Source organism: Cajanus cajan, chromosome 3 (assembly GCF_000230855.2).
Source record: "Cajanus cajan strain Asha chromosome 3, NIPB_CcT2T_4, whole genome shotgun sequence".
Lineage (NCBI taxonomy): Eukaryota > Viridiplantae > Streptophyta > Magnoliopsida > Fabales > Fabaceae > Cajanus > Cajanus cajan.
Genome location: NC_138519.1, coordinates 57,089,936 through 57,107,057, shown reverse-complemented (window position 1 = coordinate 57,107,057; position 17,122 = coordinate 57,089,936).

Genomic DNA, 17,122 nt, shown 5'->3' with positions numbered 1-17,122 from the left:
GACCATGAGTCACTAAAATATTTTAGGGGTTAAGGAAAACTTAATAAGAGGCATGCTAAATGGGTAGAGTTCTTGGAACAATTTCCATATGTGATGAAATACAAAAAAAGGAAAAATAATGTTGTAGTTGATGCCCTTTCTAGGAGACATACTTTGCTAGTCTCCCTTGGTTCTCAAATTTTGGGATTTGATCACATTAAGGATTTGTATTCCAATGACTCTGAGTTTAGTGAATCATATACCCAATGTTTAGTTAAGCCTCAAGGAGGTTTCTATGTTTCTGAGGGGAACTTGTACAAGGAAGAACGAATTTGTATACCCCAAGGATCCATTAGAAAACTCTTGTAAAAGAAAGTCATGAGGGTTGAGAAGGGATGTTGAGAGGTTTTGCTCTAGATGTATAGCTTGCTTGCAAGCAAAGTCTAAAGTATTACCTCATGGATCCTATACACCCTTGCCTGTAGCAAACTCTCCATGGGTTGATATTAGTATGTATTATATATTGGGCTTGCCCAGAACCCAGAGAGTCATGGATTCTATCTTTGTGGTAGTTGACAGATTTAGTAAAATGGCCCATTTTATACCCTGCCACAAGATAGATGATGCTAGCATATGGCAAGACTCTTTTTTAAGTAAGTGGTTAGACTTCATGGTCGACCCAAGACAATTGTGTTAGATAGGGACACTAAGTTCCTTAGCCATTTTTGGAAAACTCTTTGGAGTAGGCTAGGAACTAAACTATTTTTCTCAACTACTTATCATCCCCAAACTGATGGACAAACAGAAGTAGTTAATAAATCCCTATTTACCATGTTAAGGGCATTCCTTAAAGGTAACCATAAATCTTGGGATAAGTACTTGCCCCATATTGAATTTTCCTAAAATAGGGTAGTCCATAAGACTATCAAAATCTCACCTTTTGAGGTTTTTTATGGTTTGAATCTTCTCACTCCTTTGGACCTAATACCCCTACCTGATTCTTGTCATTATTTTCACAAAGAAAGGGTATCTAGGGTTGATATATTTGAGTAAGGAGATTGGGTTTGGCTTTATTTGAAAAGGAAAGGTTTCCTTCTCAAAGAAAGTATAAACTCAATCCAAGAGGAGATGATCCTTTTCAAGTCCTACAAAGGATCAATGATAATGCCTATAGGTTAGATCTTCCTAGTGATTATGGAGTAAGAAACACTTTTAATGTTAGAGATCTTATTCCTTTTCCAGGTTATGATGAGGAGGAGGTTGAACCTACAAATTTGAGGACAAATCCTTTCCAAAAAGGAGGGGATGATGGATCATGGGCCAAGGGCCCAATTACTAGAGCTATGGCTAGGAGAATACAAGAGGGATTGGATAGCTTGAAGACCAATGGGCTTTCTAAGCCCAAGGTTCTCTTCATTTCGACCACCCTATCATGAAGAGAAGGCATAGTTCTTTTGTATATAACTTGTACATAGTTTTCATTGTATAGGTCACTTTTTGTCTTTGTATTTGTGAGGCACTTTATTTTATTTTTATAGATTATTGTATAGTGGATTTAGAGTAGGTTCTTTGGAGACTTTTACTCCATTTTACCTTGTATTAAAGGTCACCATTTTTACATTTTTCAGTAGTAGAAGTGTGGTAGCAAATAGCAAGACTTGAGGGTGTGATTAATAATTGGGCTAGAATTGGGCCTAGGAAAAATTTTACATATTGAACTTTCTTTGCTCCATATTTTTCAAGGATTTGATTTAGCTAGGTCTAATCATTTTTGGATGAACCTAACTAAACCAAATCAACAATTTTTGAAATGGATTAAGTGAGCAAAAACAAGCCAAGGTCGCCTAGCCTTTCTTCCTTGGCCGAATTACTTCTTCTCCTTTGGAGTCTTAGAAAGCTTGTGCTACAAGCTTCTAACTTAGCGTACTTCCCCAGCAAGCTAAGATAGAAGCTTGCTCCATAAGCCTCCTAAACTAGAGTGGTCGGTCAAGCAACCAAACCATGGTTCTCTTGAACCATGGTTAAGGTTAGCTTGCTCCCTAAGCTACCCACTTCTATATATTCCTAAAGCTCTCCATTGTAAACAATTTTGACATATATGAGATAGAAATTTCTAAAAATTCTCTCTTTCTCAAGAGTCCCAAACCGTGGAGAATACCATTCTCTTTAAGAACTCCACAAAGGAATTCCTCATTTGTGCTTGGTTCCTTAAGTTTCTCCATTTCCATGGAGAAACTGGACCACCTTGGATTGCTTCTCCAAGCTTTGAAGCTTGGTTCATTGCTTCCGCCATTGGTGTTCAAAACCTCAAGAGAAGAAAGGACGTCTCAAGGAGGAGCTTGGAGAGGAACGTCAATCATCTCCTTCAAGTTCTTCCATCATTCTTGGAAGCCAATCTTGTAAAATTAACATTTCACAAAGAGAGAACATCTAAGAGATGTAAAATTTTAGAACAAACATGTTCTCTCATTGTTGATAATAGATCAAGCTCTAATTGTGGTAGCATAAGATTAATTGCTATGTTCCCGTGGAAGCTTAGGAATGTTATTACAATTTGATAGAAATTCCATACATAATGGTCTTACTAATGAAATATCCCCTACTCACAAAGATAAGAAATTTGTATTATATTCTCTTACACCTACCCAAGTGGAAGAGAATGAAATGCAAATGAAACTTAAGAGGGAAAAATAAAATGAAAAAATATAAGAGAAAGAAAACAACTCAGAAGGGAAGAGGAGTGAAAAGTAGGAAAATGTTTATTTTCAAGTGATTGCTAAGAAACAGTCATTTTTCTCTAAAAATTCAAAATCAATAAAAATTTCTATCTTAAGAAATCCCATGTTACACCACTCAATGAGTTGGTAAAGAACCTTTTTCCTTCTTTTTGGGATGGAAACGTTAAGCACGTTTTTCAATCGTCACAAGATGATCTCTCCAATGCATATGCTCTACCTCTTTCAAACATTTCTAAAATTGTTGAACTAGAATATTTTGCATCTGGATTAGGTGTGGGATTTTTTTTTTGAAAGGTAGACAACATATTTCTTCTTTAAATATAACTACTTTTGGTGTCACTCTCAACTACCCCACCTATAACCAAGAGTTCAATGTTTTTTGTTTTCAAACCTTCCAATCTTGGGGACAACACTTTGTTCCTAAAACGTTTCTTAGCCATGGTGGTTCTAGATCACCTCATCCTTTCGGAAGGCGAGGTATTTTAGTTGTAAATAGTTTAGTTTCTAGGAGCCTAGGTGATCACATAAGACACCTAAGACAAATCTTTTTATAAGTTAATGGTAAACCTTTTTTAGAAAAACATGAAAAATATAGTCAGTGTAAAAAGTGTTGTAGGACTTATAGGGGTTCAAAAGGGCCCACACAAAAATCAAAATTCTTAAGGATAGGTCCATCCCACACTTGAAGAGGATAAATAGATTAATTAAGCCTCTTTTCAGCTTAAATAAAAAAACACTTTTAATTCTTGCATTTTACTTTCTTTTACATGTTTTAAAGAAGAAGAAAGGGCTTGTGATTTGAGGATAAATCCTCTTGAAGAGAAGGGTCGTGACTAGGGGCCAAGTCTTAAAGGAGTCAAGAGGAGTACGTTAAGCTTAAATGAAGAAGGCTCAAGCAATTTATTGAGCTTTGGGTCACTTTTAGTAGTTTACTTTCTTTTCTTTGTAAATATTTTTCCTTAATTGTAAATATTTTCTTAATTTTGACATTGTATTTTTGGACAATTAGTACAGGAATTTATTTTCTTGTATTTTTTTATTTTTAAGGCATACATAGTATTTTACGGGGTATAACTAGGAAATCAGATATAGACCTATTGGACTTGAGTAGCCCATGAACATCTCCTTGGATAGATGGCGCAAGTGAAAAGTCATCCACTTCCTTGGGACAAGTGAGTTGATTGTTCAAAACATTGTTAGAAAAGAATGGCTCAATCCAAGAGGGGGTGTGAATTGGATTATATGACACTTTAACAAATTTCAGAGTTCTTAGGATCTTTATTTCAATTCAAACTTTTCTAATATGAATTTTCAAAGAGGTTCCTTAAAGACTTGTTGATGAAAATGAGTCTTATATGCTTTCTTGATTAATCTTTAATAAACTTCAAAGTTAAGAGCAATCAATATGTAACACTTTGATTCATTTTAAAGCTATTCTGTGCATACAAACATGTTAATCAAGAATAATCTCTTTAACACACAACCAAGATATTACTCAAAGTAAAAGATAAGGGTAAGAGAAGATTGCACAAGTCTTTTATCCTGGTTCAGCCACTCCACATGTGATCTACATCCAGTCCTCAATCATAACCTGATCAAGATTTGTTCCACTATCTTAATAAAGAAGTTTTACAAGCATACCACACATGCATACACTCCTACATTCAAGATAATCACTTTCTTGACCCCAAGAAAGCACCCCTTGTAGAAACCCACTACAAGAATTCCTTACCACTTGAGACGCCTACTCAAGATTTACAATTATTTATAAAGAATTAACGGAACGAATTCACCTGGAAACTGAACAAATCAAATAGTGAACTCATAAGAAAATCTTAATCTTTCTCTTTCAAGAATGTGATGATGATGATGATCTTTTCTCAAAGCATTTCAAAAACGTTTTACTTCTTGGTTTCACAAAGAAAACACTCCAAGAAGGTCACAAAGACTTCACAATAACGTTTTTCTCTTTTTGATTCTTTGTTCTATCTTGTTCTGAAGTTTCAAAATGTGAAAACTATTTATAACATTTTCAGAACCAGATAATCGATTATTTTAAAGGATAATCGATTATTTTGTTCTTCATGATTTCTGGAAATCAACCAAGAACATATTAATCGATTATTTTGCAGGATAATCGATTATTCCAGAGAGTGATTCCTGGGATAATCGATTATTACAGCAAGGCATCCTTTTCACCTGTTGCTAGAATAATCAATTATATTTAATGATAATCGATTATTTTGTGTCAGTTTTCAAAAACTCTGTTCTATGTCTCAAAATAACTTTTCAAGTTTCTAACTCATCATCATATTCACTCTTAGTCAGATTAGATAAAGATTAACCCATGCACAAAGCACACACATGCAAGGCATCTGCCACAATATTGGTTTTACTTCTGTGATCATCTTTAAAGATTAAGCACCTAAGCGTAAGTTCACTAGGTATACATATCAGATCTCTAATTTCACCAGTCCATCTACACCCAAGTCAAACTCTTATTCATCACCTTATCCTATAGCCTCATATCTTGTCACCAAAATTAATCAATTAATTATACGTCTCCAATTTTCTTCAACAATTCACTCGTTACTCAAGTTATACCTATTTTCATACTACTCGGAGTAATCTCATAAGTCAAACTTAAATCTTTAATTTCAGCCAAAAAGATCCATCTCTCTAATCATAAGAAAAAATAATGTAGAGGGTTCCTACTCAAAGCATCAACCATCACATTGACTTTATGCAAATAACAACTAAGATTGAAATCCTAGTCCACCAAAAATTCCAACTATCTCTTTTGTCCCATATTCAAGTCCTTCGGGTCAAACAAAATTTGAGGTTCTAATGATCACTAAATACCTCCAACTTAGAATCATATAGGTAGTGTCTCCAAATCTTAGTGTAGATATCACGATTGCTCACTCAATGTCATGGGTAAGGTAATTCCTCTCATAAATTTTCAATTGCTTAGAAACATAAGTTATTACCCTTCCTCCTTGCATCTACACTACCTCCAAATTCATCTTAGAAACATCACGGTATACCACATAAGACTTACTAAAATCTGGTAACATTATCCAATCTTTCCTTAAGAGTTTGAAACATACTCTCACATTTATTATCCCATACAAAGGCAAGTCTTTCCTAGTCAATCTAGTCAAATAGTAAGCAACCTAGAGAAGTAAGCGACGAAATGCTTTGGGGAGTTGAAAATAAGCATAGGTTCGGGGATCCTCGATATAGGTTAACCTTTTGAACTACTGTTAAATTCATGGGTAGGCAAAAGACAACTTAGTGAACTGAAACATCTTAGTGGCTAGAAGAAAAGAAAGCAAAAGCAATTCCTATAGTAGCGACGAGAGAAACGAGAGCAGCCTAAACCGTGAATGGCTATCTTAAAAATTTACTCAATAAATTTCCTATAAACTATCTCAATAAAACTTCTAACCTCACAAATTGACTTTTGATATCTCCCACTTAAGCACAACTTCTACCATAGGTAGATCTATGTTATATCCGCGCAAGAAATTACAAGGCCTAAATCTATCTTGGATATATCTTCAAAATTAACTCTAATATGATGATCTCACATCTTAAGGTCAATCTCACTAAACACACAACCATTCACTAATTAATCCTTAAGGTCATCTATCCTCATATCCACATACATGCATATCATATTAGAATACCTATTTAAACCTTCATATATACATCATTCCCAATCATATATATAAAATCTATCACTATTTTACACCATATAACATGTGCATGAACTTAACTTTACCACATAGCATCATAAAACCTTGAATAACCTTACAATCCACATGACAACACCTCAGAACATCATAACAAAATCATTTTTGTCCTTGCATTGCCTAGTAACTCAAAAACATCATGATAGCATACATATCCCATCAATAACTGTCAAGGAAAATGATACCTAGAGAGTTACACTTGTCCAACGATCTCAATCCTATCTCAAAAGAAAGATAAAAGAATAAGCTATAACTCTTATGAAAACATGAGATTCTGAATAGATCCTCTTCTCAGCTAACAATTCAAAAATCACAACAGATATATTTAACGCTTATAACTAGCCTCTGATTACCAAAACAACTATAACTGAAGTTCTAAACCTTCATTTTACCTGATTCTAGTGCCATTGAAAGATCACATCCAAGACTACAACTTCAATGAAGACCACAAAATCCAAATCTATCAATACGGTACTCCTACTATCATAACAAAACTACAGTGAAAACATCTCCTACACTAGACAACAATAGTGCACTAACAACCCACAGAATACCTCAACCCTTCCAAACTTACTTCTTTCTACCTTAAATTCATATCCAAGCTTCCAACTACAATCCCTAAACGAAAATAATTCACCTATTCCACAAAAGACTTAGAGCTAAAATCAAATCCTCATGCCACCTAACCACTAACAAGATTAATATGCAAGCATCAAAACTTAAGGAAATAACCAACACTCTGACCTTTCATCAAGAACACTCAAAGCTCTAATGCTCAACACATAACCTCTTAGATTCATTCACTAGAACTATAACTTTCAAAAACTCTACCAATCGTAAACACTTAATACACTCGAAAAATCAATGTCTCACCCACATTCAAAGTCCTAATAGTTCTAGTTGATTAGCAAGACTCCGTCCACTACTACTGGCACATATGCTTGCAATACGAGCGATACCACTCAACCACTACTTCTTACGTAAGTAAGAAGTATCAAAACAAATAAGCAATCATGAATAGCATCAACTAAGCTATATCATGTCTTTCATCCAAATTCTGAGAAAACAATACACAAGTAAGCACAACACTAACAACACAAGGGAAACATCATCATTATCCTCATCATAATGCAAAGCATTGTTAGAGTACACACAATTAAATAACAACAAACAAAATCAATCATCATACTAGCATATCAATAAATTCCACAATCAATTCATTCTATCATTCATCTACTAAACAAGCATAGTAGACTCATAACTCACGGCCGATTGGATCGACCTGCTCTGATACCACTAAATGTGACACCCTTACTACCCCAACACATATATAATATAATTCAATTAAGAAGAATAAACTTTCAAAGGGTTCGTAAAAGGGTTCACATAAAACTTCGAAACTGTTCTTTCTTCAATATAAGAACATGATTGAAAAATAAAACTTGAAAGGTAAAATTTAAGAGTTTACAATTTTAAACACATTTATTACAATACCAAATCCATATAAATATTCTGTCCTAGAAATCCTCTGCCCCGATGTCATATTATCAGAGCATTCCCATAATTTAACTGTTGACATTCTAGATGCCACTCGTAGCCGGATCAACTAAATGTGACACCCTTACTACCCCAACACATATATAATATAATTCAATTAAGAAGAATAAACTTTCAAAGGGTTCGTAAAAGGGCTCACATAAAACTTCGAAACTGTTCTTTCTTCAATATAAGAACATGATTGAAAAATAAAACTTGAAAGGTAAAATTTAAGAGTTTACAATTTTAAACACATTTATTACAATACCAAATCCATATAAATATTCTGTCCTAGAAATCCTCTGCCCCGATGTCATATTATCAGAGCATTCCCATAATTTAATTGTTGGCATTCTAGATGCCACTCGTAGCCGGATCTTCTTCACCTAAAATATCCACAGTTTATACGGTGAGAAAAGAAAATATCTATATGCAAAGTACATACAAACACATCACAATATAATCTCATCATAATTCATTATTTAATAAAATATATATATATATATATATATATATATATATATCAATCATTCATCATCTTCACATCTCAATTCACATTTAACATATCTCATTTCACATACATATCTCAATCCATCATAATCCACACCAATTATACAATTTACAACATCATTTCCATATTCATAATTCATGTCAATCTTACAATTAACAATATCATTTCCACATCCATAATTCACACCAATTTTACATTTAACACTATGCCAAGACCTCGCCACATCTGACACAAGTGATACGGGTTAATTGCCTCCCACACCAAACCAGGGTCACGCCCTCCCTGTAGCATCACTTACCCAGGGGCCGTGCCATCCCTAGTCATTAAGGAGTACGCTCGTCCCTGAAGCATCACCTACCTAGGGTTCGTATCATCCCTGATCATCCGGGAGTACGCTCGTCCCTGAAACATCAACTACTCAGGGTTCGTATCATCCCTGATCATCCGGGAGTACGCTCGTCCCTGAAACATCAACTACCAGGGTTCGTGTCATCCTTGATCTTTTAGTGTGAGGAACCATAATCAAATTACAATCCATACAGTCTCTTGCAATTAACCCTATGCCAGGGCTGCCATAATCGACATAAGTGGTGTGTGTTAACTGTCTTACTCATCCCACACCATGCTAGGGTCACGCCCTCCCTGTAGCACCACTTACCCAGGGGCCGTGCCATCCCTAGTCACTAATGTGAGGCACCATAATCACAATCATAATCACATTCATACAACATCTCATCTCATAATTCAAATTCACATCACGTACACAATTCCACCTCACATACACAATAGATAAGCCCAACAAAATAAGGGTTTACACACCCCTCAAGTAATTCACATCAAGATCATTCATTCTTATCAATCAATACAATAAAAACATTCATAAATTAATATTATAAACAATGAAATTATCAATTTAATATAATTCAGCATAAACAGTAAAACCCTTAATTAAAACCTATCTCACAGGCACTTTTCTACAACTTCGTTCTCTCTCCCAGATCATCATTTTTACAAATAAATCATATATTCGTACTCCTAAATTCATACAGAATCAAATAATGCCAATAATTTTTCAAACAGAAATAATTATAAAATTGCTCATAATCCTAAGGGTTCTTCTTCTACCCAATTTCCTCATGTAACTCCACATATAAATAATCTCTTTTTCTCCCGTACCTGGATACATAGGAACTCGGGCAGAACCTCCTCTTTTTCTTTAAATAAGGATCGGAACTAAGACTGGAGCAGAACCTCATCCTCTGAGTTCCCCTTGGTCTTCAGAGAGAAGAAGAGGAACAAAAGAGAGAACAGAAGAGAAGAGAGAGTGAGAATGAGAGGTGTGTAGAAATGAGAGGATTTGAGGCCTATTTATAGGATTTTTCGCCCACCTACCACTACGGCCCGTTCCAAAATCGGAACGGCCCGTTCTGGGCCCTTCAAACCTACGTAAATTTTTCAACTGGAACGGCCCGTTCTCAAACCAGAACGGCCCGTTTTCAAACCCAGCAGAACGGCCAATTCTGCTTCCAGAACGGCCCGTTCTCCAAACCAGAACGGCCCGTTCTCCAAACCGGAACGGCCCGTTCTCCCTCCAGAACGGCCTGTTCTGCTTCTCAAATTTTGGGCCTTTAACTTATTCTAGAACGGCCCGTTTCACTTTTGAAACGGCCCGTTCTGGGCAACGAATTGGGCCTACGGCCCATTGAAAATTGGGCTGTTACATAGTTTGTCCTTACTAAACTTGAGTTTAGGTAATCCTATCACTAACTCCTTTCTACTAAGTTTGTTTATGTGATCCATGTGAATATGTGCAGCTCTTCAATGCCAAAGCCAAATATTGTTTTCTTTGGTTATTAAGCACTTGGTGTTGGAAATTGCTATTGAATGTTCTAAGTCAAGCATGTATATGTTGTCAATTCTTTTTCCAATGAATCTAATTTCTTTAGTCTTTTTATCACAAATCAAGCAACAAGTATTATCAAATTCAATTTTAAAACCTTTATCACTAAGTTGACTTATACTCAGCAAATTATGTTTCAGCCCTTCAACAAGCAATACATTCTCAATCAATGTTAAGGAGGAGGAGTTACCAATGTTACCATGACCAAGAATTCTCCTTTTGTTGTTGTCACCATAAGTAACAAACCCTTCATTTTTCAATTTCAGACTTAAGAATTTTGAAGGATCTCCAGTCATATGCCTTGAGCAGCCACTATCAAGATACCATAATAAGCTTTTGGCTCTCAAGCATTCCTACAAAAAAGATCATAAAAATGATTTAGGTACCCATGTGAAGGGTCCTTGATGGTTAGTTCTCAGCCTTTGGCTCTTTTCAATCCAAACCATTTCTCCACTTGGAACTTCATACTTCATAGAGTAGCAATTCCTTATTGTATGACCTTTCTTACAACAATAAAAGCAAGTTGTTTGTCTTATGAAAGCCTTTGTATTTTCTGAAAACTTGGTTTTTCTTGAAAACTCCTTCATTTGATTTTAATGGCATGTTCGTGCTTTGATTAAAACCAAGTTCACTTCTATCAAAAGTATTTCTTAGTCTTCCCAAAATGATATTTAAATTTTCATTTCCATTTGTGAACTTTGCAAGAGTAATTTTCAAATCAACATTTTCCTTTTCCAAAGTCTAGCAATTTTCACAAACACCTTTTCAAGAAGGGGAGGTTTCACAATGAGCTTCATTGAAGTTCAAAATAGTTTGAAGATTGTTATGCTCATTTTTAAAATCCTCAAGCTCTTGTTCAGCTTTAATTAAAGAATTTTCATACCATGACAGCTTGTTTTTAAGCTTTGAATTTAAAGCATCTAATTTCACAGCCTCTTTGTGAATTTGAATGAAAGCTTCTTGAAGTTGATCATAGTCCGGATTAGATTCAAGGTCAGAATCACTTACTATTGTGTCTTGATCAGCTCCAGCCATCAAACATAAGTTGTTCTCTTCAAATTCAGATTCATCACTTGTTGTGCTTGAGTCATTGTCTTCCCAAGCAATGTAGGCTCTCTTTCCTTTGCCATTTTTCTTCACATTCTTTTCCTCTTGTTGCTTCTTTAAGAGGTTTGGACATTCAGCTTTTATGTGTCCTGGTTTCCCACACTCAAAACAATTGTAAGAGGATGTACTTGTTTCCTCTTTCTTGTTAGTCTTCTTGTTGAACTTGTAGGGGGAATTCCTCTTCTTTCTTAGGAATTTTCTGAACTTCTTTACTAGCAAGTTGAAGTTCTCTGTTTCAGAATCTTCGGAGCTTGATTCTTCACACACTTCTTTGCCTTTGACTGATTTCAAGGCTCTTAGTGACACTCCCTTGCCCTTTTTGTCCTGTTGTTCATTTTCCTCAAATATGTGCAGCTTTTTCTCATGCTCTCTCAGCTTTCCAAAGAGAGTAGCAAGGGTCAATGAAGTCAAGTACTTTGATTCTTCTATGGCAGTAACCTTTGCTTGCCATGATCTGTCCAAGCATTGCAGCACTTTCAAATTTAATTCTTCTTCTTCAAATTTCTTGCCAAGATCAACAAGGTGATTTATCAAGTGTGTAAATCTCTTTTTAAAATCAGAAATTGATTCACCATTGTTCATTCTCAACAATTCATATTCTCTTATGAGAGTATGCTTTCTAGATCTCTTTACATCACTTGTTCCTTCATGAGTGACTTGCAAAGTGTCCCACATTTCTTTAGCAGATTTGCATTGAGAAATTATAAAAAATTCATCAATAAACAATGCAGATGTAATGATGTTCTTTGCTCTATAGTCATATTGGGCTCTTTTTCTCTCATCATCACTCCACTCACTCCAATGTTTTTCTCTCTTCCCATCATCATCTTTGGTCATAGGGATATAGGGTCCATTTTCAATTGCATCCCACACAGCAATGTCAATTGCTTCAATGAAAATTCTTATCCTAATTTTCCATTAGACATAGTTTTCACCATTGAAAACAGGATGTCTATGAATAAACACACCCTCACCTTAAGGTAGGTTGTTATTGGCCATTTTTGAAATCTTGAATAATACTCAAGAACCTTGCTCTAGATACCAATTGTTAGAAAAGAATGGCTCAATCCAAGAGGGGGGTGAATTGGATTCTATGACACTTTAAAAATTTTCAGAGTTCTTAGGATCTTTATTTCAATTCAAACTTTTCTAATATGAATTTTCAAAGAAGTTCCTTAAAGACTTGTTGATGAAAATGAGTCCTATATGCTTTCTTGATTAATCTTTAACAAACTTCAAAGTTAAGAGCAATCAATATGCAACACTTTGATTCAGTTTAAAGCTATGTTGTGCTTACAAACATGTTAATCAAGAATAATCTCTTAAACACACAACCAAGATATTACTCAAAGTAAAAGATAAGGGTAAGAGAAGATTGCACAAGTCTTTTATCCTGGTTCAGCCACTCCACATGTGACCTACATCCAGTCCTCAATCATAACCTGATCAAGATTTGTTCCACTATCTTAATGAAGTTTTACAAGTATACCACACATGCATACACTCTTACATTCAAGATAATCACTTTCTTGACCCCAAGAAAGCACCCCTTGTAGAAACCCACTATAAGAATTCCTTACCACTTGAGACACCTACTCAAGATTTGCAATTATTTACAAAGAATTAAAGGAACGAATTCACCTGGAAACTGAACAAATCAGATAGTGAACTCAGAAGCAAATCTTAATCTTTCTCTTTCAAGAATGTGATGATGATGATGATCTTTTCTCAAAGCATTTCAAAAACGTTTTACTTCTTGGTTTCACAAAGAAAACACTCCAAGAAGGTCACAAAGACTTCACAATAACGTTTTTCTCTTTTGATTCTCTATTCTATCTTGTTCTAAAGTTTCAAAATATGAAAACTATTTATAACATTTTTAGAACCAGATAATCGATTATTTTAATGGATAATCGATTATTTTGTTCTTCATGATTTCTGGAAATCAACCAAGAACATATTAATCGATTATTTTGCAGGATAATCGATTATTCCAGAGAGTGATTCCTGGGATAATCGATTATTACAGCAAGGCATCCTTTTCACCTGTTGCTAGAATAATCAATTATATTTAATGATAATCGATTATTTTGTGTCAGTTTTCAAAAACTCTGTTTTATGTCTCAAAATAACTTTTCAAGTTTCTAACTCATCATCATATTCACTCTTAGTCAGATTAGATAAAGATTAACCCATGCACAAAGCACACACATGCAAAATAAGCTCAACAAAATAATACAACTTATGAGCTACTCCTATTACACAACATAATAGCCATATTTTCTTCTTGACTTTGTTTTTGTCTTGTTGATGTCCTTGGTTAGCTTTGATTCTCAGAATCAACACTTTGTTATCATCAAAACCTTCATTCTCCAAGTTTGAGCTGATTCACCACTCCATGAATCTCAACAAACATGGTGTTTCATAATCCATTTAAGAAGCCATCATGTCACATGACCTTGTCTAGTCATACTTTTGACTCCTTTCCATGTGACAAACCCCCATTGACTCTTTTAGATATAAGATGTTGACATGAGTAACACTTTCATTGCCTTTCCATGTGGCAAGCTTCTATTGGTTCATCTAAATATAAGATTGCAACACTTTTAAGAGGGAAATTTGAATTTTAAATTATAACTAAGGTTAGTAGTTTTGAGTTCAAGATAACTTAACTTAGGTTACATTTAACCTAGGTTGGCTTATCTTATACCATAAGTTACCAAACCCTATATATTGCTTCTCCCTCCCTTGCCGAACCACTTGTAAGTGATTTGAGAAATAATATTTAAATTTTCTCTTTCAGAAGTCTTAGTTCTCTCTCTTGGAGATACTTCTCCTTATGAACTTTTGTTAAGGAATTCTTCCTTGTGTCACGTTCTTCATCATTCTTGCTTATCTTCCTTAGAAGTGGCATAGCTTCTTTCTCTATTCCTCCTCCATTTTTTATTTCCTTTGAAGATTTCAAGTCCATGGAAGAAAATTGGGTCCACATTGAAGCTAGTTGAAGAGAAACAACAACTATCTCTACAGTAGTTTTCATGGATTCGTCTCAATAACAAAAATCATATGAAGAATTAGAAGAATCAACAGATGATGAAATCTTTTTTATTTCTAAAATGTTCAATAATATGTTGAAGAAGAAGATGGGAAGACTAAAAGTCTTTCACAGCATGAAGAATTGATTCAAGAAATTTACAAAGAAGGAGAATAAAGAGGTCGTGTGTTTTTTATTCAAAAAGCCTAGAGTCATAAAGGTAGAGTGCACAAACATAAGAAAAAGCTATAAAATAAATTTTTAAAACTCTTATTTTAAGTTTTAATTTTAAAATAACTTTTACGCAAAAAAAGTTAGGTCAAATATAAGCAAATTTAATTTGTAAACAATATTAGTGAAAAAATTACATTATCAATCAATAAAAAAAAATTACAGTAACCAACCACAATTAAAGCACATTAACTAAGTTCTTCTAATTTACTCTTTTTAGTTCATCAATTTTTATGTTTAATGTTCTTGTACACTTCTTAGTAAATATTTAATCTAGTATATGTTAAATCTAAAATATTTTTATTTAATATATTTAACAATAATGATTATAGAGAAGAAATAACCATTTTAAATAGAAATACATGTGAAAATTTTATTTATTACTTAAAATATTTATAAAAAAAAACAAAAAAAAAACATAAAAGAGTTATAATTCGATTAAAGTAAAATGTTTGTAATTAAATATCTATCGATAATAATTATAAGACTGCGTCCGTATATGCTTTCCACATATCAACGTTCTATTGTTGCCAGGGACGGATGCACTTTAGCATGTATCAAATATTGTCCTTTGAAACAAAAAGAAAAATGTATCAAATATTGTTTTGGGTAATAGCTATTTTCATGCACTTTTGCATGTTGCAGCATGTATCAAATATTGTTTTTAATGGGTACTATATTCTTATTTTATGATACATGCATGCAATATTCAAAAGTGAGATATTATAATTAGCACTTTATATTTTATATGAACAAATATATTTTCTATATTATCAAATTTTAACGAAAGTACAAACAATATATCTGATTATTCAAAGTTTTTGCATAAAGGAAAATGAAAAATGTTTAAATATTTTATATTTTTACAATATTTATTTCAAAAATAATAATATTTTTCTTCTCTTTAAATAAATACATTACATCCTTTTATATATTAATCTTTTAATTATAAATTCATAAAGGTTATTGGAGCAATGTAAAATTAAATACTAGTACTTCTAATATTAGATCTTTCAAGAAAAAAATATTTTTTTCATCATCTATATAAATATATATATTTATTATATATTATTTAATTATTTTAAAAATTATATAATTATAAATATTTTATATAAAATTAATGTTTAGCAACCAAAAATCAGATTTTGAGAAACTAAATTAACTATTGAAATAGCTTTAGGATTCCATGTAAATTATGCATATGAACCATAAAAAAAATACTATAATAAAATAAAAATAAGTTTTTATTTTTAAAATCGTCCCCCGATCGAGTCATTTGTTTCTAGCTTCGTGACTTCGTTCTTGATTGTAGCTATACATTGAAAAACACATGCATGTGCATTGAATATGTTTCTGAAATCTAACGATGAAAGGAAGACGTAAAGAGTAAGCTTACACCTGATTTCGGGAACTTGGACCTGTCCTCGAAGTTGCAGTCCAAGTTGTCTGTTTTGAATAGCTGCTGCAACGTGTTTCTTGAGTTAGGTCAGTATTTAAAGTTTAACTATGCATCGTATTCATATGTTGTGTGTGGGAAAGTGATTTATTAAGAAATAGATTAAAATAAAAAAAGGAGGAGTTATTAAGAAATTAAAAAAAAAAAATTGTAGTTTGGAAGAGAGAATCTAAGTAAATTTGAGAGGATATTTTGATAGGATCTATGTACATTTAATTTCATTTTTTTATAGGTGAATTTGTGTAGATTTTTTTTATAAAAATATGTTTGGACAATAATATCTATACTATTATTTAAATTTATGTATTTAAAAATAGTTAATGAAGGATAAAAATACAATTGTTAATGTAATAAAGAAGAAAATTATAAGTAATGCAATAGTGTAAAGTATTTACTCACCGATATCTAATAATTACAAATTACAAATTATGTTAAATAGTTATTTTTTATAATAAATAAGTGGATTTAACACCTCTAAAATAATGAAAATGTACTTAAAAATAATAATCGTTAATTAAAAATTAAAAATTAATATTATAATTAATTTTAAATTTTATTATATATATTTGATTTTATATCATAAATTTTTATCTTTAATTTTATAATCAACATTTATTATTGCACTTTAAGCCTCACTTAGATGACTCAAATTCTAAATAAGTAAAGAGTTATAATCATTACATGATTATTAATGAGGCAAAAATTTACGGATTAACATTAAAAACTAGTAAAAATTTTGTTTAAAGATGAAAAGTGAAAATTGGCATAAGTTCAAGAAATAAAAATATATTTAATATTTATTTTTATTTAAAGGGCCTTATCTTTTTTATATAAGTAAATGGAGAAAATAACTTCCAAAAAGCCATTGGAGT